This window comes from Scyliorhinus canicula, chromosome 18 (assembly GCF_902713615.1).
Source record: "Scyliorhinus canicula chromosome 18, sScyCan1.1, whole genome shotgun sequence".
In the NCBI taxonomy this organism is placed as follows: Eukaryota; Metazoa; Chordata; class Chondrichthyes; order Carcharhiniformes; family Scyliorhinidae; genus Scyliorhinus; species Scyliorhinus canicula.
The window spans coordinates 123,242,251-123,267,991 of record NC_052163.1 but is presented as its reverse complement, the minus strand read 5'-3'; the positions used below and the strand labels follow the sequence as shown (position 1 = coordinate 123,267,991).

Here is a 25,741-nt window from a genome sequence, read left to right as displayed (position 1 = left end):
CCGACGGCATGTGGGTTTGAAGGCTTCCGCCAGCCATTGGTCCTGAATGTGACGGCAGCACTTTCCCTTGAGTCTTTCCAGGGATTAACTGTGGACCTGTGAGGCATTTCACCGTCAGCAACGCACGGTGCAATCAGGAGGTGGCCAATTCTCTTTACAGTAGGGCCCATCATTATGTGAACATTGCTGGGGATCGAGAAGGGCCAGGCTGAGAGATTCACGTGCTTCAGAGCAATCCCAATGCTCACAAGAGTGCAGGGAGCGATAGACTGCACCCATGTAGTGAAACAGGCTCCCTGTCAGCAGCCCCTGAGGTTCATCAACCGCAGGGACTTCCATTCCGTCACCCGCAGTTGGTGCGTCACCATCGAAAGCAAATCCTGCGCGTGTGTGCACTGTTCCCCGGGAGTTGCCATGACTCCTACATCCCCAGATACTTCCAGGTGCCTGAGATCTTCGAGAGGACAGAACGTCTACAGGGATGGTTGCTGGGGGATAAGGGCTTCCCACTTAAACACTGACTAATTAATCTGGAGCATCGCTTCAGACTCCAGGGAAGGAACAATGCTCCACACATCACCACACACTCCCTCATAGAGCAGACCACAGGACTGCTGAAGACGTGATTCAGATGCCTGGACTACTCAGGTTGCTCACTGCAATACGCACCGGAAGGGGTTTGCCGCATCATTGCAGTTTGCTATACCCTTCGCAAAAGTACCTCAATGATTAAAGAGTCTGCGCGGAGTCTGCACGTTCTCCCCCTGTCTGCGTGGGTTTCCTCTGAGTGCTCCGGTTTCCTCACACCAGACATAGTCATAGATGTTTACAGCATGAAAGCCGGCTCTTTGACCCAACTTGTCCATGCAGTCCATCCCGAAAGACATGCTTGCTCGGTGAATTGGACATTCTGATAAAATATTGAGGAAGGATAGGAGCAGCACGGTAGCACAGTGGTCAGCACTGTTGCTTCACAGCGCCAAAGTCCCAGGTTCGATTCCCGGCTTGGGTCACTGTCTGTGCGGAGTCTGCACGTTCTCCCCGTGTGTGTGTGGGTTTCCTCCGGGTGCTCCGGTTTCCTCCCACAAGTCCCAAAAACAACGTCCTTGTTAGGTCATTTGGACATTCTGAATTCTCCCTCCGCGTACCCGAACAGGCACCGGAATGTGGCGACTAGGGGCTTTTCACGGTAACTTCATTGCAGTGTTGATGTAAGCCTACTTGCGACACTAAGAAAGATTATTATAGAAGGTCGCTCCTTTCTCGGTCATTTCAGAGCACAGTTGAGAGTCAACCACATTGCTGTCGGTCTGAAATTACATGTAGGGCAGGAAGGACAATGGCTTTCCTTCCCTGAAGGTTTCTATAGCAATTCAATGGTTTTAAGGTCGCCGTTCCTGAGACTAACATTCTATTTCAGATATATGAATTAATTGAATTGAACTCCGCCAGCTGTTGTGGTGAGATTTGAACTCACAACTTCAAGGAATTCATCCTGGCCTCTGGAATACTAGTCCTTCAACATTCCGATTAGACCACCATCACGCCTGTGAGCAAGAAGTCTAATAAATTATTTCCTGCGGCTACGACTTCTCCTTATTTTCTGTTTACCTCACCATCAATGCAGACTTAATAATACATTTCAGCATCGGCATGACTCGACCCTTTGAATAGAGAGAAAAACAACACTTTAATCATTGAGGTGCTTTCGCGATGCACTCAAATCCCCGTCTACTCTCCAACAATTAACAGTGACAGCGTACCAAAAATGTCTTTAGAAAAAGAACAGCTCACAGCTAGCATCTTTGAAAGCTGCAAGTTACCCCGAGCACGCAAAAGGTTAACTCCATCTTGTACATATTCAAATTAGCCTCATTTTGTTCCCTAGCAATTCCATGGAGATATGCAAATGAAATACCGATTTATGCATCAATGTTAGCAAATTTTACTCCCAAGTTACGGTGTTACCGGAGCTTGCGTTGGCTGATCCTTTACGATGTAGTATGGAGCAAAGCAAATGTCCAAACTTCTGAAGGACAGGGGGCCTGGTCATCCTTAATGGTTGTTGCGTTGGAGGTTGGTCAGTTTTTTTCCTGCCTTGCACGGGAGTAAAGGCCAGCTGAGTAAAATGCAATCACAGCCACTTGCTAATTCAGAGTTTACTAAAAGGATAGAGCATTAAAAAGAAAAGCAAAAAAAAATTTGAACTGCCTCTCTGTTATTTTCTACCATTTCGATCTTCAGGCAGGGCATCTTGACAATTAATGGCATTGCCTTCAGGAGCCTATTTTTAGATGCACCAGTGTAAGTGTGCCAGGTGTACCTACCTGCAGTGGAGAGATGTCAGGAGTCTGAGCAGGGAACAGATAAGGACCCTATCGTCAAAGAAAAAGCAGGTAAGTTCTTACCTTTTTCATTCCTTATAAAATAATTATTTTAATTACACCTAGTAGCTATTTATTACAGTGTGTTCGTGAGCCATAGATGGTCGATTAGCAAAGTATCCTTGCCGTTCTAATTGTGACCTCAAAACAATTGAGTGTAACTAGCAGCCTTCTCTCTCTATCTCTCTTGTCATCTGACTGTGAAAGGTATTTCTTTGTTGTGCGTTTCAGATGCTTAATGCTACGTAGGGCAAGGAGACAAATATGTAGAATGACGAAATGTGTATTGAATGTACCATCAAATCAAGCGTCTCCAATCTAGATGTAATTGTGTTTCAGTGAGGCTGTCTCTGTTTTTTCTCAAGACGCTGATTACAAGTTATTGCAGAGTTAGCAATCAGATTATCTGACAGATCTAAATCTGAGCCTCATTTCTCCATAAGTTTCGGTGTAGCCCAGGTGTGTCTTAAGTCCTAAAGAGCTCATTCACTCATGCTTTTATTTTTCAATCTTTTTCTGAGATAATTTCACTCAGCATAGGTCTGGGATTGTCATGCTCTGTATGATTCAATATCACACTGAGCAACGTTTAAATGGGCAGAAGTATTTAAGTAAGGAAGCTCTTTAAGGAAGCTCTAGCGTTCCAGTATCACTGAGAAAAGGGTTTATACCAATAATTTGCATGCACAGTGGACACCACTTTCATCTTCGTTACTTGGGTGGTGAACTGGCAGAGTTGGAACACTCACCTGCTGTGAGACCCATGCGAGTTTCAGTTCCATTAATTCCTCATCTTTTTGCCAGAATTCATTTGCCAAATGGAGAAATAGGTGTGTTGCCACTAGGTCTGTGAGAGGAACATTCTACAGCTGTATAAAATGGTGTGGTGTTTAGGTAGAGTGGGTAAGGCCCTACTCCCCATGGTTGAGGAGTCCATAACCAGGGAGCATTGATTCAGGAGAGGAGGAAGGAGGTTCTGAGGGGACTCAAGGGGAACGTCTTTCACCCAGAGAGTGATGAAGATCTGGAACTCACTGCCTAAGAGGGCGATAGAGGCAGAAACCCTCATAAAATCTGAAAACAAAACTTGAATCTGCACTTGAAGTATGCAACATTCAAGGCTACAAAGTGCCAGAGAATGGGATTAGGCTGGGCGGCTCTTTCTAGGCCAGGAAGGAATGGGATGAATGGCCACCTTCCATGTATATTTCTATGAATGCACACAGGGACCCATTTGCAATTCTTCAAATAAAGAAACATGAGCAACTGTATTCATGTTTGGGTGAAGGATCTGCCTATAGCACAGCCATATAACCAAATTAAACTGCATGTTAGAGAGAGTTTACGCATCGCAATAATATTCTCATTCTAATTTAACATATTTGTTAAGTCACTCATGTCTGAAGAGCCCTGAGATATAATTGCAATGTTAATCGATTAACTCCAAAAGCCCCAAGGGGTTAAAAAAAAGTACAGCACTATTGAGTTGCATTCTCGTGTTCTTAAACCAAATATATTCACAATCGCTGCAGACGTATTTCACGACCAATTAAACCAAATCAAGACCAAGCAACCCTGAACTGTCCACTAAATCCGGAATGAAATTGTCAGGAGTTTTAAAAAGTGGAATGCTGACTACAACACCTTACCGCAGAAGCTATAGAAAGCTGCAGCAGGTAAAACAGTGTGAGATCCATGTGGGTCAGAATCTAGGACGCTGAGGTAGTTCTGTGCATCTGTCACTGTCATCCAATATAAAAGTAGGTCAATATTTTAATGTGCGGGTTTTTGGTGCCACCAATCAGATTCATTCCCTGCGCTGCATATGGCTGTAATGATTTAAATCATTTTGGGCATGGGTACTCTCTGATTTCTCTCTGGCAGCAGCTAAAACAGTTCACAGCAGGATCGGTGTGGCTGTGCTCGACAGCTTGCCTTTAACAAGCGTAGAAATATGGGAGGGAAGTTGCTTTGCACATCGACTGTAAAACGGGCACGAGAGCGAACAGTTCAGCATTGGCACAGATTGAGCAGATACCGCAAATAACCCAGAAGGAAACAGCAAAAATGGGGAATTAAGCACACTTGTCCGAACTGGTCTTGTGTACCTTAAAAGCGAACGTCGACAGAAACAGGGACTAGAAACAGGGGTGACACAGTGGTTAGCACTGCTGCCTCCCAGCGCCAGGGATCCGGTTTCGATTCACTGTCTGTGCGGAGTCTGCACGTTCTCCCCGTGTCTGCGTGGGTTTCCTCCGGGCGCTCCGGTTTCCTCCCACAGTCCAAAGATGTGCGGGTTAGGTGGATTGGCTAAATCGGCCCTTCGTGTCCAAAGGTCGGGCGGGGTGGGGTGGGATGGGGTGACAGAGATAGAGGAGGGGAGTGGGCCTGGATGGGGTTCTCCTTCAGAGGGTCGATAAGGACTCGATGGGCCGAATAGCCTCCTTCCACACGGTAGGCATTCTATGATAAATACGAATACAGATCCAAACTTTAAATGGAACGCCAGAAAAAAAGGGGAGATTAGAATACTGGTCGGAATAATTTATTTCCTTTTGGGAAACACTTGCACTCTTGCAAATAATAAAAGAGCCCTGGACCAAAGTGACTTGTCCTAAGTGGAGAGAGCCCCGGGCTGGCCCCACTCCAGTACATTGTCAGTCAAGCTCCTAAACATTTGCTGAAGAGCCTTTATTCCCACCAGGATCCTCAGATGAACATTGATTGCATCCTGTAAGGTGTTCTTGAGCAGTTTCCCTGCACAGATGTTCAGCACACTAGCTGGAATTCCCAGGTTCATTTCGCATTGCATTTTCAAACACTGGGTAATACTTGCTGTCCTCCAGCCAATAGCCATTTCTGCCTTTTCATGTATCCCATCTGGCCCAGCAGCCTGTAGACTCATTCCTTCAGCTGTTGTGCACAATGTGTGCTTTTCTCACCCCTGCAAAGGTTATAGATTTATGAGTTACATCTGGAACTTGATGTGAGGAGTCCATTGAATGACTATCATTTCCTAACCTCCTGTATTTTTACCCAGTCCATAAGAAATAGGAGTAGGCACCAGCCATTCGGCCCTTTGAGCCAGCTGCATCATCCAATAAGATCGGAGTTGATTTGGTTGAGGGCTTCATTCCGCTTTCCCACCTGTATGACCCTGACTCTCTTGTCAGTGAAAAGACTGTCTAACTCTGCAATGATCATAGTCGATAATGCAGCTTTCACTGGTGAAAGGAATTCCAAACATTAACAACACGGGCAGCACGGTAGCATAGTGGTTAGCATAAATGCTTCACATCTCCAGGGTCCCAGGTTCGATTCCCGGCTGGGTCACTGTCTGTGCGGAGTCTGCACGTCCTCCCCGTGTGTGCGTGGGTTTCCTCCGGGTGCTCCGGTTTCCTCCCACAGTCCAAAGATGTGCGGGTTAGGTGGATTGGCCATGCTAAATTGCCCGTAGTGTCCTAAAAGTAAGGTTGGGGGGGGGGGGTTGTTGGGTTACGGGTATAGGGTGGATACGTGGGTCTGAGTAGGATGATCATGGCTCGGCACAACATCAAGGGCCGAAGGGCCTGTTCTGTGCTGTACTGTTCTATGTTCTATGTTCTATGTTCTAACACTCAGAAATTCTTAAAATGGAGACCCTTTGTTTTGAAACTTGGGGGGCGGGTGCAGAAAACCCCGTTCAAAGGGTTTATCTTTCTATAGCCAGTGCAGACTCGATGGGCCAAATGGCCTCCTTCTGCACTGTATGATTCGATGATTCTACGATAGCATTTTTCACATCCTCACGTCATTCCCAAGAGGCTCATAGCTCAAGGATTATATTCTTAGTGGAGCAACTGTTGACTTGTTGGCATGGACTGAAATCTTCTGGCCATTCCTGCTGGTGGGTTCTTCTGTTCCCCCTGATGCCGCACCCCCAACCCAGGTTTCATGGCGGAGAGGGGGGTGCATTCAACAAAAATCCCCGTTGACAATGACAGGCCCAAAAGATCCCAGCGCCGGACACTGACAAGCCACTGCGACGGTTTGCAAGGTAAATTCCACCCATAATTTATGCACAGTTAAGGTTCCACAAACAGCAAGTGACCAATGAATGGATCAGTTCTACACGAGGTTGATTGAGGAGTCAATGGTGCTCAGTACACTGGGAAAACTCCATATTTGCTGTCATTAAGTGTCGTGGGATTTCATTTTATATCCATCGGAACAAGCAGGTGGGGCCTTAGTTAAACTTCTTCCCAGAAAGACAGGGGGCTGGACTCCCCGGTTGGTGACGCCAAAATCGCGTTTGGGGCAAACGGCCGGAGAATCCAAATTCCCTCCGAAATAGGGGACAGTGCCGCTTTCGCGATGCTCCACCCCCTGCAAAGTGGTACACTCCTGCAGTACGCCGCGACACGTATCGACAGCCTCAGGACACTGCCTGAGGCCCGCCCCCGATGCTCCGCGACCAACCAGCCGAGTTCCGGACGCCGTGGGTCTCTCATGGCCTCACCCATCGGGAACTCGGCGTGGCGGCTGCAGACTCATTCCAGCACCGCCACAGTCGGGGGGAGGGCCGATCCACGGGCAGAGGGGACTTTATCAGGGGCTGGGGGCACCGTGGGGTGGTCCAAGGCACATGAGCCGACTGAAGGGGGTGGGGACTATTTCGCGGACCGGGTCCGCGGTCGACCTCCGGCATGTTGCAGGGCGCGGCCGCTGCCGTGCGCAGCCACGGACACGGCAATTCTCCGGGCCGTATCGGCATCCACAGCCAGCTGCTTTACCCTGCCGTCCTGCTCGCCCCCCAGCAGAATGGGAATCGGCATAAAACGCCACCATTCCCACGCCGGCATGGGGACATGGTCTCAGAATCGGAGAATTCAGCACAGGGCCTCTGAGAGAGCCGTGCTTCTCAGAACCGGATCAACCTGGATCATGTGCTGAAATCCAGGGATTTTTGGGATCCCTGCAGGTTTTCCAGCGGCGGATGTGGTCGGCGGGTTCCTCAGTGACAAAGCCGGCGAGCAACGCAAATGGCTATGGAGCTATAATAATCTTTATTAGTGTCACAAGTAGGCTTACATTCACACTGCAATGAAGTCACTGTGAAAATCCCCTAGTCTCCACATTCCGGCGCCTGTTCGGGTACACAGAGGGAGAATTCAGAATGTCCAATTCACCTGACAGCACGTCTTTCGGGACTTGTGGGAGGAAACCGGAGCACCCGGGGGAAACCCACGCAGACACGGGGAGAACGTGCAGACTCCGCACAGGCAGTGACCCAAGCCTGGGACCCTGGAGCTGTGAAGCAACCAGTGCTAACCACTGTGCTACCGTGCCGCCCAATAGCGACCCACTTCAGCCACCAGAAAACCCTGTTGGGGGGGGGGGGAGAGGAGAGAGAGAGAGAGAGAGAGAGAGATCCCAACCCTGGAGTGCGGTTTCAGTCCAAGAGAATCAACTAGATTAAACATAATTGATGAGGACATTTGTGCTAAATTATTACATTTGAATAAGCTTTAATATTGACATTGAAACTTTGCTATGAAACCTTATAGTCCTTTGGTTTTACAAACATTTACAAAATGGCAAACCTATCTTGTTACACTTCTGAAGTCAGGCTGGTTGAGTAATGGTTGTGAATTGTGCGTTAAGTTGTTCATTATGAAACTGTCCATCACCGACAGAAGCAAAGATTGTCACTTAAGGATGTAACTTGACAAGTCTGGTAGGAGCTTGCAATTCAATATGTTGCAGAATTGACAGCTACGTGACTGATTTTCTGAGTGCCTGCTTTAATATTTTAATCTTTAGCAGCCACCGTCTGGAATTAGAGTTTTAGGCATTCGAAAGGGGAAATACTTGTTGGATTTTCTAGGGTACAAAAGCCCGGAACCCTAGTTTCTAATTGACTGCACCGCACCTCCCCAAAGTTAATGTGCTGTTACACGCAGTGCTGGAGCGGCTTAATGTCATCAGAAATATTTGCATTTGTGGAGTATATTTCACAATTAGAGAATTCCCCAAAGCATTTTATAGTCAATTAAGTGTGTTTGTAGAAAATGGGTCTGTCAATTTGGGCACAGCAAACTCTCAGAAGTAGCAATGTGATAATGACCCGATCGTCCATTTTTCATAATGGTGATTGCAGAATAAGTATTGGGCAGGACGTCAGGGATAACTATCCACCTCTGCTTTAGAAATAGCATCGGGTTGCCAACTGTGATTAAAAGTATTCCTGGAGCTTTGTCACATGACTTGCCCCCACACTCCAGCCATCAATTGGCCAACATGTCCATCCCTGTCACTCACGTCCTCCTTACACCAGTTGGAAAGGGTAAAGACTCATTCCCCAATTGGCAATTTAGCATGGCCAATCCACCTAACCCGCACATCTTTGGACTGTGGGAGGAAACCGGAGCACCCGGAGGAAACCCAATTCAAAGGATGGCACTCCAACAATCCCTCAGTATTGTGTTCGAGTGTCAGCACTCATTCTTGGAGTATTCACAGCCCTTTGACTCAGAGGCCAGTGAGCCAAGTGATAAGAGGAATCTCATGTGCATGAGACAGTTGGCAAATAGTCCGCGCCAGTCAATGCTCGTGTAGAAGAATGAGCCTATTGCAATGAAGGCAGCTTACAGGAAGAAACACGGTCCACAGATGAAGACAAGACAGGTCCCAGTCGCCAGTTTCCCCCAGGCCACAGCTCCCGGATAAAAACAGTTGGTTAATCATTTGACTGTTAACACAGTGGGAGAGTGAACGCACAAGGCTTGGGACGCCTGAGAGGAAAAAGGAGCATCTGTGAAGGGAAAATGTGTGTCTAAACTAAGGCAAAGTGTTTATTTGGAAGACAGATCTCTTAAGTCAAACTTTGAATTAATTCCCAAAACACTCCTTGTGTAACGTTTGTTGGAGCGTCATCGACAGAATGTGACACTTTCCTGCTCAAGTGGCGAGGGTGAAAATGACCCCGAGCGTCTCTCCTTTCTTCCTGCATCCTCAGGAGATGGAATGATGAATCATCACACCAGCTCCTCTTCAACCACAATCTTTCACAGGATCTCAAAGCTGCAGAAACTCTCACATTTCCGTTCCCACGACTTCTGCAGACCTCAATTTTAGGAATCAGCCTGAGCATCACCTATTCTCCGATCGTGTGGCCTTCTGATTACACGGCGGCGGATATTACTGGAGTGACGGTCGGCATCGCCACCGGGGGTAGCGGCTTGGTTGGGTGGCCTGTACCACTTCCTGCGGTTGGAGAAGATAAAGTATGAGTTAAGGGGCTCAGCAGAGGGGTTTGAGAAAAGGTGGGGGATGTTCGTGACCGTGTATGAGGAGCTGTTCGTCGCAGAGAGGGAGGTGGGGGTGAAAAATGGGAAAACATTTGTACAGACTGTGTAGTTGATTGCTGGGAAGTATGTTTCCCAGGGTGTTTTTGTTGTAACCTGTTTTGATACGTGTTGGTAATGAAATACATTTTATTAAATGTGCGTGAGCCACAGCACATTGGTCCACATGCTCAGCTCTCAGTGAGAATGCTTTGGTTCACGGTCCGACAGGGCTAGTATTGATGGAACGTTGCACCAACTATTTGGCCGGCTCAGCCAGAGGCATTGGTCAGGCCACAGAGCTCAACCGCCAAGGGCGCACACGCTGCAAACCACAACGAGAAACCGGACGCTGTGCGGGTATGTCTCGGGGCCTTGGAGTCAAAGCCCAGGGCTGCCCTGCAGGAATCTCTGCCCTTCGGTCACCATCGCTACCTTGTTAGAGTGGGGAGGAGTTTGTGAACTTTGCACAACCCACAGTGTGGGAACCCCCTTTTCCACAGTCGGATGAAGGGACAGCTAGTTAGAAAGCAAACAACAGAAGACTATGTTGACAGGAATAGATAAAGTAAACGGGGCCCAGGCTTGCGTGGGCCATAAACGCAAACATGGATCAGTTGGGCCAAAAGGTCCGATCGTGTCTGCTTTCTGTAAATTCTACGTAATCCTCAGCTGAACACAACACACTGAGAAATGTTATCCCATTCCACTCTCCTACTTTATGACAATTAACATTGGCAGAAAGTCACTTACAAACAACCTTGTAAAATTCAGCCACGGACTAACATAAATAGCAGAGAACCATGTCTGCAGATGTTTTATGCGGTTTTGTCAGCTACAAAGAACAGATGCTACCCAATGGACTCATTTATCCCAATTAAAAAAAAAAAGATCTTCTAACCCGTCCCCAATATTTCGCTCCCAGAAAACAATGAGAGCACAAGACGCCAGGAATAACAATCTGCTGCTCCATATTGTAAGGAGGATCGAGCACAGACTGTAATCTGCTCGAGGCCCCAAAGCACCAGAAAGTAGTGACATTTTTAACAAGGAGGGCAATGTGTTTTTTTTTGTATGTTGGAGATAAGTGTAGGAATGAAGATTTATCGGGATCACTATCTACCCAAGTGGAGAAATTGTGCCAGCGACATAATCAGTAGGGTTGCCAACCCTCCTGGATTGGCCTGGAGTCTCCAGAAATTAAAGATCATTTTTCAGGGCATTCTTGTGTGCAACCCTGGAGAAAAATCATCGGGACGTTAAAAATGATAGTTTATTTTTGTCATTTCCTTTGAACATTCCTCTTCCCGCAGGTATAAAAACATTGAGAAAGGGCTGTTCGGCTGACAGTCCAATTGGGCGATGAGCCATTTTGCTTTCCACTTGCCGCAGGAAGGCAAGAGCTTCACGAGGATGGATGTGTTGGCCGACCAATGGCTGGACTGTGGGGAAATTCATGCGGTGGGACCTCATTTAATTACAGTTGGCAACCTTGACAACAAGGTGTCACCTTTTCCAAAGGCAGTCATGGAGGCCACAACACGCCTGCATTCGATCTCGATGCCTCCTACTCTGAGAGCCCACGAAGGAACAGGGAATAAAGCTGGCTCCAACAATAGTGGCCCCAAGCGAGACAGGCGTTTCTGCCACCCTGTTAGAGTCATAGATAGAGTCATAGATGTTTACAGCACGGAAACAGGCCCTCCGGCTGAGCTTGTCCATGCCGCCCAGTTTCTATCACTAATCTAGTCCCACTCGCCCACATTTGGCCCATATCCCTCTATACCCACCCTGCCCATGTAACTGTCTAACTGCTTTTTAAAAAATAAAATCGTACCCGCCTCTACCACTGCCTCTGGCAGCTCGTTCCAGATGCTCACCACCCTCTGTGTGAAGAAATGTCCCCTCTGGTCTCTTTTGTATCTCTCCCCTCTCACCTTAAACCTATGCCCTCTAGTTCTAGACTCCTCTACCTTTGGGAAAAGATGTTGACTTTCTACCTTAGCGATGCCCCGCATTATTTTATAGGCCTCTATAAGATCACCCCTAAGCTTCACACGCTCCAGGGAAAAAGGTCCCAGCCTATCCAGCCTCTCCTTATAGCTCAGACCATCAAGTCCTGGTAGCATCATCGTAAATCTCTTCTGCACTCTTTCTAGTTTAACAATATCCTTCCTATAATAGGGTGATCAGAACTGAACACAGTATTCCATGTGTGGTCTGTCTAATGTCTTGTACAACTTCAACAAGACGTCCCAACTCCTGTATTCAATATTCTGACCAATAAAGCCTAACATGTTGAATGCCTTCTTCACCATCCTGTCCACCTGTGTCTCCACCTTCAAGGGGCTAGGAACCTGTACCCCTAGATCTCTTTATTCTGTAACTCTCCCCAACTCACGACCATTAACTGATATGCCCTGCCCTGATTTGATCGACCAAAATGCATCACCTCACATTTATCCAAATTAAACTTCATCTGCCATTCATCGGCCCACTGGTCCAATTGGTCAAGATCCTGTTGCAATCTTATATCACCTTCTTCTGTTGTTATAAAATAGAGAATATTGCCGCCAGATCATGCCAGAATTCGCTGCTTTGGCATCACTGTCGACGACCCCGTGTATATATTATTTAGCTATGTGAAGCACCGCCCTGTGCCACTGCATTGATTGTTCATTGTGTTGGGATTTTATTGTTGTCTCGGGCAGGTAAGAAATGAAGCACCTATTTCATTTTGGTTTTGCGAGATTCAGCTTTCCACAGCTGCACGAGTGTTTCAGGTGGAAACAGTCCAGCCCTGTCGAGGTGGCGTTGGAGGGTCAGGAATGGGGAAATGTCAGAGGTTGGCAGTCGGGATGGCTCCCCTGCTGCTTCCTTGCTGGAGGTGGACTCAGGTTGTCCACCCGGCAGCCATTTGGAGGTGCCCCTTGCTCAGTAGGCCGGAAGGCCCTCGACACCTCCTCGCAGCGGTCTAATGAGCGAGCCACAAGAACGAAAAAGCCTCAAACATTACCAGTCCAGCGGAGGGGTTTTCCCTCTGCACCCATGCCCCTCGAGCAGTGCGCACTTGCTCATTTTAAAAATTGAGGCATGCTTCTGAGAGCATCTCCATTTTGAAATGCCCTCGTGCCTCCTGCCCTCTCCATGGTGGGGCTGCTGTCCGTCCACTACATGCGGGGACCTCTGGTTGGAAACGCATGTCCCTGTTCCACCCAATGTCCTGAAATTGGACAGTGAATGTAGAAATGACAGATTAATGGTTCACCAGGAGGCACACTGACGATTTCTGACGTTGATAAAATTGCACCCTTTATGATGTGAGGGCAGAGTACCAGGATGTCAAGAGCAGGATTGAGATGCGCTACCTGCATTATAAGCGGGCAGCTAAAGGGTTCAGCAGCCTGTGAACAGATTATTCGTTAATGAACTGGGAAGATGTGAAAAATACCAGATGATGCAACGGTCAGGTTCTGAAAAGGGCACAAAACACTGAGTTAAACACTTCAAAACTGAAAGCAAGTGGATGTGAATGGGAGGTACTGACAGTATATTAGTCGGTGTGATGCGAGATGCCTGGTAAGATCCTCCCACATGCAGGGCAGTTGGTGCCTGGAAAGTCCAATTGCTGAGTTGATGGGAGGTTTGACCTCTCTCGCCCATCCCTCGACTTCACTTCTGCGTGCATCCAGTGAAATCTCTTGATGTTCTCAATGCTTCGCTGAATGAATCTTGGCGACATTCCAGGGACACCCCCTGAGCCAGCGAGGACATTTGACCTCTGCGGTGATACTTTGATGACATCCATAAAGAGTTTCCATTGTCCACCTGGAAGTCTCCGGCCTAAATTGAGTTCTGAGAAGAGCGGACCATAGGTATAGGACGGGTTCTTCCCATGAAATGGCCAAGTGTCAGGTTCTGAGTGAAAAGCGGATTGTTTCCACTCACAAACCCGCAGGTTTTCTCTCCACATCTTCAGACGCCTTGTGAAAAAAAAGCAGGGATGGGTGTTTTGCACCATCACTCTGGCAGGGTGGGGCCGTTTTTACATGGCGGTCCGATTTCTCGACACCCAAACCCCCCCCCCCCAAAGCCTTAACTCACCTATAAGGGGTTCCTTGGGCCCCCCTCCACCCCTGTGCAAGGCCCCCCCCGGGCCCAACCCTCGGCACCCCTTGCCAGCTTGGCAGTGCCATCTGGGTACTGCGGCAGTGCCAGGGTAGCACCCAGGTGGCACTGCAGGGTACCATGCTGGGAATGCCAGGGTGTCAGCTTGCCCAGAGAGCAGGCACCTGGACTGCTGATCACATGGGAGACCCCACCTAAGTCTCCTTCCACCTGGTCCCGTTTGTGGGGTTCAGCACTGAACGGCACTGACCGGGAACGCCGAGGTAAAGGGGGTTCGATCGCAACACCTTGGGTAGATCATGGGAGAGCAGATCAGAATGAGACTAGCTGTCTCACTCTAACATAGAAATTTGCAAAATCGTGATCCTGCCCACAATGGACAGATTCACATTGTGACGTCTCGCGAGATTGCATTAGATCTCGGGAGACGTGGTGAGTTGGGTCAATCCCAGAAGAGGGATCTCCCGGCATCTACCAGCCTCGTCACACTGCCATTCGGGCACACCGCAGCCGGCAGGTTATACCCAGTATGTTCCACCTTTCAGTTCCACACAGACTGATCACACAAGCTTGCCACCCCCACATTGATTCTGTATACACCTCCCGCTGCCTCAGGAAGGCAGACAGCATTGTCAGACGCCCCTCCCACCCAGGCTTTGCCCTCTTCCAGACCCTTCCATCAGGCGGAAGATACAGAAGTCTGAAGACCCGCACATTCAGACACAGGAACAGCTTCTTCCCCACAGCTACAGGACTCCTCAACGACTCCCCCCCGGACTGATCTGTCCCCCTGTAAGAATACTATTCGCGACACCCTATGCTGCTCTTGCTCGTGTATTTGCTTTGTTTGGGCCCTTGTTCCGCACTGGAACCAATCACTGTTTGTCGATGTACCATTTGTCAATGTTCTCTGTTGATTATTTGTCTACTATGTGTACGTTCCCTCGGCTGCAGAAAAATACTTTCCACTGTACTTCAGTACATGTGACAATAAATCAAATCAAAATCTGGGATGAATTCTCCTTTAAAAGATACAGATAAGTTTGTTGAATGTGGAAATGATCATCTGCAATGGGTGTGGGAAGGACAAGGGAATGGAGGCAAGACCTTGGCAACCATGATGGAAACTGTTGCCATGTTTCCTCTGACCATTGCACTTTTTGCCATTATTTGATCAGTACGGAATCAAATGTTCTCATTTCCTGCCCTATGACTCTGTCAACAAAACTCTGTCAAAGACACTACACTAAGTACCATAGCAAAATGTCTCAACATGATTGGAGGAGATGACCTATTTGAAAACCAGCACTGGGTTTTCTGTCATAAACACAATCGTGCTTTTGTGCACAATTTAGCTCCCCATGTAGACTGCACAACAGTTAGAATTTCTGGGAAATGAAACCATTTCCAAATACCATTCCTGAGAAATACAGCGGGATTTTCTTGTCACATCTGCCTTGAGTCCCGAAATTCCCAACCGAGGTCAACGGACCTTTGAATGCTCCATCAAATGATCTGTCCCATCTGCGAACATTTACCCCATGTTCCATGAAACCATAATATTTAACATCCTAAAATCTAACTTCTGGGGCAGGATTCGCCGACCCCCGCCGGGTCGGAGAATCGCCGGGGGCCGGCGTGAATCCCGCCCCCTCCGTGTCCCGAGATCTCCACCACCAGAAATTCGGCAGGGACGGGAATCGCGCTGCGCCGGTTGGCAGGCCCCTCTCCGGCGATTCTCCGGCTCGCGATGGGCCGAAGTCCCGCCGCTGTCAAGCCTCTCCCGCCGGCGTGGATCAAACCACCTACCTTACCGGCGGGAGCAGGTGGCGCGGGCGGGCTCTGGGGTCCTGGGGGGGTGCGGGTCAATCTGGCCCCGGTGGGTGCCCCCATGGTGGCCTGGCCCGCAATCAGGGCCCACCGATCGGCGGGCGGGCCTGTGCCGTGGGGGCACTCTTTTCCTTCCACCATAGCCATGGTCTTCACCATGGCGGAGGCGGAAGTGACCCCCTCCCTGCGCATGCGCAGCGTTGATGTCAGCAGCCGCTGATGCTCCAGCGCATGCGTGGAAGTCCCTTCGGACCGGCTGGCGTGGCGCCAAAGGCCGTCCACGCCAGCCGGCGGAGCGCCAACCACTCTGGCTCGGGCCTAGCCCCTCAATGTTAGGGCTTAGCCCCTAAAGGTGCGGAGACTTCACGCCACCATCACGCCGGGACCCCCCGCCCCGCCGGGTAGGTGAGAATCCCGGCCCAAGTCATCCAACTCAATGTGGGGCATTGCTGGGTGATATTAGTTGCCAATCTTTCTCATTGTACACAGGTTACAGTTGGTCAAAAGCAATTCACGATGAGGAGCTTGGAGATAGTTTAAGGCTGTAATAGGAGGCGATGCACAAATGAGAAGAATCTGTTTAACTCGCTCTTCCTGAAAATGCCCAAACATTCTGAAATTACAATGCACCATCAAGGTTCAATAGGAATAAAGTCGAACATGAGGTAAATTGGGGGATAATGATTTGGTGACACCAAAGTCTTGGAATATTTGCCACCCATTTTACAGGCTCATGTAAATAAGAGACACATTGGGCGGGATTCTCCGCCCCGCTGCACCACATTTCCGCCCCGACCCGTCGGCTGGATTCTCTGTTACGCCGGCCGGTCAATGGGGTTTCCCATTGTGGGGCAGCCCCACGCAGTCGGGAACCCCCCCCCCCCCCCCGGCGCCGGCAGAATGGGTTTGCCCTGAATAGGGACAGTGGTCAGATAGCAATGGGTCGGCCAGGTTTAAAATACTTACCTAAATTTGAAATCAAGGGAAGGTCTCCTGCTCTATCCAGCTGGACATAAAAACCACCAGCACCAGGGGCGCATGCTGGCTCAGTGGTTAGCACTGCAGCCTCACGGCGTTGAGGACCCGGGTTCACTTCCGGTCCCGGGTCACTGTCCATGTGGAGTTTTCACATTCTACCCGTGTCTGCGTGTGATTCACCCCCACAACCCAAAGGTGTACATGGTAGGTGGATTGGCCACGCGAACACACACCCCATTACCCTGATCCTCCTGATCACTAACACACACAGATCACCCTGATCCTCCTGATCACTAACACACACACAACACCCCGATCCTCCTGATTACTAACACACACCCATCACCCCGATCCTCCTGATCACTAACACACATACAACACCCCGATCCTCCTGATTACTAACACACACCCATCACCCCGATCCTCCTGATCACTAACACACACCCCATCACCCCGATCCTCCTGATTACTAACACACACCCATCACCCCGATCCTCCTGATCACTAACACACATACAACACCCCGATCCTCCTGATTACTAACACACACCCATCACCTCGATCCTCCTGATCACTAACACACACCCATCACCCCGATCCTCCTGATTACTAACACACACCCATCACCCCGATCCTCCTGATCACTAACACACACCCCATCACCCCGATCACTAACACACACCCATCACCCCGATCCTCCTGATCACTAACACACACCCCATCACCCCGATCCTCCTGATCACTAACACACACCCCATTACCCTGATCCTCCTGATCACTAACACACACCCATCACCCTGATCCTCCTGATCACTAACACACATACAACACCCCGATCCTCCTGATTACTAACACACACCCATCACCCCAATCCTCCTGATCACGAACACACACCCATCACCCCGATCCTCCAGATCACTAACACACACCCCATCACCCCGATCACTAACACACACCCATCACCCCGATCCTCCTGATTACTAACACACACCCATCACCCCGATCCTCCTGATCACTAACACACACCCCATCACCCCGATCACTAACACACACCCATCACCCCGATCCTCCTGATCACTAACACACACCCCATCACCCCGATCACTAACACACACCCATCACCCCGATCCTCCTGATCACTAACACACACCCCATCACCCCGATCCTCCTGATCACTAACACACACCCCATTACCCTGATCCTCCTGATCACTAACACACACCCATCACCCTGATCCTCCTGATCACTAACACACATACAACACCCCGATCCTCCTGATTACTAACACACACCCATCACCCCAATCCTCCTGATCACGAACACACACCCATCACCCCGATCCTCCAGATCACTAACACACACCCCATCACCCCGATCACTAACACACACCCATCACCCCGATCCTCCTGATTACTAACACACACCCATCACCCCGATCCTCCTGATCACTAACACACACCCCATCACCCCGATCACTAACACACACCCATCACCCCGATCCTCCTGATCACTAACACACACCCCATCACCCCGATCACTAACACACACCCATCACCCCGATCCTCCTGATTACTAACACACACCCATCACCCCGATCCTCCTGATCACTAACACACACCCCATCACCCCGATCACTAACACACACCCATCACCCCGATCCTCCTGATCACTAACACACACCCCATCACCCCGATCCTCCTGATCACTAACACACACCCATCACCCCAATCCTCCTGATCACTAACACACACCCATCACCCTGATCCTCCTGATCACTAACACACACGCAACACCCCAATCCTCCTGATCACTAACACACACCCATCACCCCAATCCTCCTGATCACGAACACACACCCATCACCCCGATCCTCCAGATCACTAACGCACACCCCATCATCCCAATCCTCCTGATCACTAACACACACCCATCACCTCGATCCTCCTGATCACTAACACACACCCATCACCCTATCCTCCTGATCACTAACAAACACCCATCACCCCAATCCTCCTGATAACTAACACACACCCATCACCCCGATCATCCTGATCACTAACACACACCCCATCACCCCTATCCTCCTGATCACTAACACACACCCCATCACCCCAATCACTAACACACACACATCACCCTGATCCTCCTGATCACTAACACACACCCATCACCCCAATCCTCCTGATCACTAACACACACCCCATCACACCGATCCTCCTGATCACTAACACACACCCCATCACCCCGATCCTCCTGATCACTAACACACACCCATCACCCCAATCCTCCTGATCACTAACACACACCCCATCACCCTGATCCTCCTGATCACTAACACACACCCAATACCCCAATCCTCCTGATCACTAACACACACCCATCACACCGATCCTCCTGATCACTAACACACACCCAACACCCCGATCCTCCTGATCACTAACACACACCCATCACCCGATCCTCCTAATCACTAACACACACCCCATCACCCCGATCCTCCTGATCACTAACACACACCCCATCATCCCAATCCTCCTGATCACTAACACTCACCCATCACTCCGATCCTCCTGATCACTAACACACACCCCATCACCCCGATCCTCCTGATCACTAACACTCACCCATCACTCCGATCCTCCTGATCACTAACACACACCCATCACCTCAATCCTCCTGATCACTAACACACACCCATCACCCTGATCCTCCTGATCACTAACGCACACCCAACACCCCGATCCTCCTGATCACTAACACATACCCATCACCCCGATCCTCCTCATCACTAACACACACCCCATCACCCCGATCCTCCTGATCACTAACACACACCCATCACCCCAATCCTCCTGATCACTAACACACACCCATCACCCCGATCCTCCAGATCACTAACGCACACCCCATCATCCCAATCCTCCTGATCACTAACACACACCCATCACCCCGATCCTCCAGATCACTAACACACACCCATCACCCCGATCCTCCTGATCACTAACACACACCCATCGCCCCGATCCTCCTGATCACTGACACACACCCATCACCCCGATCCTCCTGATCACTGACACACACCCATCACCCCGATCCTCCTGATCACTAACACACACCCATCACCCCGATCCTCCTGATCACTAACACACACCCATCACCCCAATCCTCCTGATCACTAACACACACTCATCACCCCGATCACTAACACACACCCATCGCCCCGATCCTCCTGATCACTGACACACACCCATCACCCCGATCCTCCTGATCACTAACACACACCCATCACCCCGATCCTCCTGATCACTAACACACACCCATCACCCCGATCCTCCAGATCACTAACACACACCCATCACCCCGATCCTCCTGATCACTAACACACACCCATCACCCCGATCCTCCTGATCACTAACACACACCCATCACCCCGATCCTCCTGATCACTAACACGCACCCATCACCCCGATCCTCCTGATCACTAACACACACCCCATCATCCCAATCCTCCTGATCACTAACACACCCAACACCACAATTCTCCTGATCACTGACACACACCCATCGCCCCGATCCTCCTGATCACTAACACACACCCCATCACCCTGATCCTCCTGATCACTAACACACACCCAACACCACAATCCTCCTGATCACTAACACACACCCATCACCCCGATCCTCCTGATCACTAACACACACCCAACACCACAATCCTCCTGATCACTAACACACACCCCATCACCCCGATCCTCCTGATCACTAACACACACCCAACACCACAATCCTCCTGATCACTAACACACACCCAACACCACAATCCTCCTGATCACTAACACACACCCATCACCCCGATCCTCCTGATCACTAACACACACCCATCACCCCGATCCTCCTGATCGCTTAATTTCTTCGTTCTTCTCCTACAGCGCTGATTTCTGTGAAGTATTAGTGGGCCTCGGTGGCTCATCCACCAGCATCTCCTCTTCTGTGAGTGGCATGTAAGTCAAATTCTGTCCTTAGCGAAACTTCCAAACATATGTTTCTAGCTGTGCTTGCAGTATAGCAAGAAGACCCCCCGATGTGTTTTTACTCCATATCGCACTGGTCAATATTGGACCCTTCCAGTAAAGCTCCATTTGTGATCATCGAATATCACTTTAACTTTGGGGTCTTTGGCCTGTGTGGTTTAGTTTCACACTGTCACATCAAGTTTCAAAATGAATTTAAATCCTAAGTTGTAACAAAATTAAGCACAAATAAAGTATGCAGGCCTCAGGATAACTCACTTATGCTTTGATTACCGTAGTGCCCTTGAGTCTCTATGTGTGTCAGTTATTGCCAAGAGGCATTCCAACCAACTTTATTCATTTGTGTGGCTGAACGAAGAACAAAGAAAAGTACAGCACATGAACAGGCCCTTCGGCCCTCCAAGCTTGCGCCAACCATGCTGCCCGTCTAAACTAAAATCTGCTACACTTCCGGGGTCCGTATCCCTCTATTCCCATCCTATTCATGTATTTGTCAAGGTGCCCCTTGGGGAAGCAGTTATAGTTTAACATTGAGGTTAACGATCTATTATTGGGGGGCAGGCAGGAATTGGGGTTGAGATTATAACTAGATCATCCTCGAAGAGCCAAATGGCCTGCCCCTAATTCTCGGGCGGGATTCTCCGGCCTCCCAGCCACATGCTTCTCGGCAACGGGAGGCTGCACAGCATTCACTGGCAGCTGGAACCTCTGCCCGCACCGCGGTCAATGGGGATTCCCATTGAAGGGTACAGACTGGGGCATGGCTCCTCGGGGAAAGCTCTCAAAGGGTTCACAGTGTAAGACCAACAGAACGATACCGACTAAATCAGGCCCCCATAACCTTGGCATGTATTCATTCCTCTGAGTATCAAAGATTGAGAGACAAGCTAATTCAGGCGTTTAAAATCTTAAAAGGATTTGATGGAGAAACTTTCTAGCGGGAGAATCAAGAAAAGAGGGGTCAAGGTTTTACGCTACAGCTTGGGCATTAAGGAGGGAAATCAGGCGGGAAAATTTCTTACAAAGTATAGTGGAATCTGAAATTGCCCCCAGAGGTGTGGCTGCTGGAACAATTGGAGCCTTCAAGACTGGAATTGTTCGATTTTGTCAGGTAATTTATAATTTAATAGGGAGGTGATAGGGTTGACTCTGACAAAGTGGTGGGAGTGCAATCAGGTAACATACCTGTGGTGAATTATAAACACTAATAATCCACACTGTATTGTACAACATGTGTTGAGCCTGTACCTTGTACTGGATCATGTGTAGTTGCGCGGCTCTACCCATGGGGGGAGATGAGGAGCTTGTACTGGGCTCCACCCTTGGCTCCGCCCATGGCTCCGCCCATGGCTCCTCCCCCTAACCGGAAGTATAAAGGTTGCTGTTGTGAGCCTGCCTGCCAGTTCATCTAGAGTTCATCTCGTCACAGGCAGGCTCTGTTGTAAGACGATTAAAACCACTGTTCGCTTCCAACCACGTGTCGCGTGAGTTGATGGTCTCATCAATACCCCTGAGCAAAAATCGTTTTTTATTGATCATAATTGGTTGCCAGACAATAGGGCTGGGGGGGGGGGGGGGGGGGGGGGGATCATGGGTGTGTTTCTATGGGATGAAACAACCCCCTTTTCTGAACATGTTGGACTTGTTGGGATTCTGTACCTGTGGTCACTTGTAATACTAAAGGGAAGCAAGAAGCAATTAACTCAGCCCTGACTGTCCAGTTATGTACTTGGTCGTAGAGAGGGGTCAACTTATCTAAATGGATATGATCTGATTTAGAATTGTAAGGCCATGAAGTATTTCCATTTGTACCTGTTATCTTGGTGCTGTGAACGGAATATTTTCAGCTATAAATTCCTGTGACCAAAGCTATTTCTTTCTACTCATATGGCCTGCCTCTCGGCCAAAGGTCACAACCAGACTTGGTCAACCCCTTAAGCTCCAATCCCTCACCAAGGTTCCAGGAAACTGGAAATTATAAATGTGAATCAGCTTCGGATGTTATCTGGGTATGAATAAAATAATTAACACAGCGGGTAATGTCACCAATATTGAGTGAGTGCTCCAGATTGTGCCCCTGAACTGGGGGTCAGTACACAGTCAATGTGATGTGAGAAAAAAACGTTTTCACACAACGAGCGGTTGGGGCCTGGAAGTGTGGTGGATGTCATAATATACACATCAGTATATGATGGTGCAGGGACACACACTGACTGACACACTGGAGGACCAATCAACACACACAACACAGCAGCCAATCACCAGTTAGGGCACGGTCACTATAAAACCAGAGGGCACTAGTTTTCCCGCTCATTCGGGATGCAGCCTCTGAGACAGACAGAGCTCGCAGTCAGTAGCACAAACATCCACCATGTGCTGGCAGTATAGGCTGGTCAGGTTAGGCATAGGTCTTCAGTCAATCTAACAGAGTGTTGACCCACAGGGCAAGTATGTTTAACAGCTCTTAGTTAAATAAAATAGAGTTGTACTATTACAAGTGTTGGTAGCCTGTCTATGTTACTGCTAAGGTAAACGCAGTCTCCACAGATCCAGAGTACCCAACACATCATGGTACCTGTACGTAATGTTAGAGTTTAATAGACCTACCTTCAAGTGATCTGCCTTCCACCAGCAATCAGCCATCCGGTAGTATGGGCAGTGTCCGCCCTCCACCGCCGCTCCGCATCACCGGCAACCTCGGTGCAACACATCAGTGGAGGCAGGTTCAACCGAGACTTTCAACAGGGCATTGGGTGATTTCTTGAATAGAAACAGTGTGCAGGGGTACGGGGAACAGGCAGGGGAATGGCAATAAGTCATAATGCTCTTTTGTGTGTCAGTTATCACCAAGAGGCAGACACAATGGACTGAATGGCTTCATTCTGCACAGTAAGAATTCTGTAAGGGATATAGAGCTGTGGATAATTGGCTTTGAGGTACAGAATGGTCGTGGTCTAACTGAGCACAGAGCAGTTCTGAAGGGGCCACTCCTACTCCTAGTTCCGATTAAAGGGTTTAAAATTTTGGTAGGAATACCAACCCTTGGGAATCTTAATGGGAACACTTGCAATATTGCTACATAACAGTTGGAGTAATTTCCCACCCATTGTTGGATCACAATTGAGAGCATTCTGAGTCTGGATCCAAACATTTAACGCAATCAGCAGGAAGTGCTCCATTTCCAACGAAGAACCGTTCTCACTTTGAGGAGTTTGTTGTGAAGAAGGACATTAAAATATCAGCAATGCTGGAAATTATTCAAAAATATCACCTTCCTTAAGCCACCTTTTTCACATTTGAGGAAATCATTTATAGGCCAAGGGGTAAGGGAATAAAGAAAGATCTGCATTTATTTCTTTATTTAAAATATATTTTTTAAATTTAGAGTACCCAATTATATATTTTTTCCAATTGAAGGGCGATTTAGCGTGGCCAATCCACCTACCCTGCACATCTTTGGGTTATGGGGGGGTGAGACCCACACAAACACGGGGAGAATGTGCAAACTCCACACGGAAGAGCCGGGATCGAACCCAGATCTTCAGCGCCCTGAGGCAAGAACTTGCATTTATATAGCACCTTTCACTCTATCATAATGTCCCAAAGCGCAATATGAGGCACTGAATTGGTTCTCAAAGTCACTACTGATATCAAATCAAATGTGACAGTGAAGATTGCACTTTTAGTAGCTTTTATTTTAGCATGAGTCAAAACCAATGCAAATTGCACAGGACTGGACAAGCAAATGATACTTCAAATAAAAGGGTGAATTTCACTTTAAAGATTCAACATAAGAAAGATGCGTCTCACACAACCCCAAGCACCCACATCAGTCCCCGCACAACTGCGACGCTACATAGCTACACAGTGCCACAAGAAGCTGCTTTTTATTCCTAAGCAGCATAGGTCAGGAGTCCTTCCTGATAAGAGGCTTCACCTTTGGGTTTTGTGGTTATGATCATCATCAGGAAGGCACACCTCTACGAACCCTCCCTCCCTCACTCCGGACGGTCGAAACGTCACTCGCCGTCCAGCCATATTTGTTGCTATGACAAGTTTGCGCGGTCGAAGATGTGCGGCCAACCTTTAAAATATAGACTGTTGGGCAACATGGTGGCACAGTGGTTAGCATTGCTGCCTACGGCGCTGGGGACCCGGGTTCGAATCCCGGCCCTGGGTCACTGTCCGTGAGGAGTTTGCACATTCTCCCCGTGTCTGCCTGGGTTTCACCCCCACAACCCAAAAGATGCGCAGGGTGGGTGGATTGGCCGCGCTAAATTGCCCCTTAATTGGAAAAAATAATTGGGTACTCTAAATTTATTTTTTAAAATATAGACTGTTGTCAAAACTAAGCTAATTAATTGTGGTGCCTGATTCAATCAAGACAGTCACATCAGTGCACTGCCAATCATTTACTCACATCCATTTAGTAAAGAAAGGGCTTCGTGCTTTGTAAGGGGTGCTGTGTGTTTAAATGACAAAGATCATTCGGTTTTCTAAAGGGTTAAACAAAAACAAGCCCCTTGTGTTGAGGCTCATGTTGGCTGGAGACGAGACAATTTACTTCACAACGACTGGGCTGGCGCCGGCCAGAGTGGCCATTCCGAAAGGAGATACACAAAATTTGGTGCAGGTATGTGAGGCATTTCTCAGGTTAACTCTGAAAGAACAAAGAACAATGGACAAATTGGGAATGGGGAAGTGTTGTGTAAACAAGTCAAAGTTTATCTTTAGGTAACGATAGCCTTGAGATTCACACCTCGCAAAATGCTGATGCTTTCCAAAGAAGTGCCAGGCGATAGAGGCAGCTACGCCATTGAGCGTACAACAACTGATTCTAATTGACAAAGGGTAATGCTTCGATCAGGCGTCAGATGGAAGTTTGGAATCTCACTGATTTCCAGCTGTCAGCTTGCCCAGTTCTCAAACATTAATGTCTGGCTGTATTTTTAATTACTGCCATGTTGGACTCTGATTTCATGGCCCCAATTCCACCTGTCCTCTAATAGGGGGCGGGATTCTCCCCTACCCGGCGTGACGGAGGGTCCCGGCGTAGGGGAGTGGC

General features: G+C 48.8%; 1 protein-coding gene across 1 annotated transcript in view; it reads left to right on the top strand.

Annotated features, from left to right (window-relative positions):
- Positions 1-2,303: 2,303 nt before the first annotated feature.
- LOC119953506 overlaps positions 2,304-25,741 on the top strand; it is a 119,473-nt gene continuing 96,035 nt past the window's right edge. The window contains exon 1 of the mRNA XM_038777856.1: positions 2,304-2,396. The gene's annotated coding sequence lies outside the window, so the exon portion shown is untranslated. The remainder of the gene's footprint in view (positions 2,397-25,741) is intronic.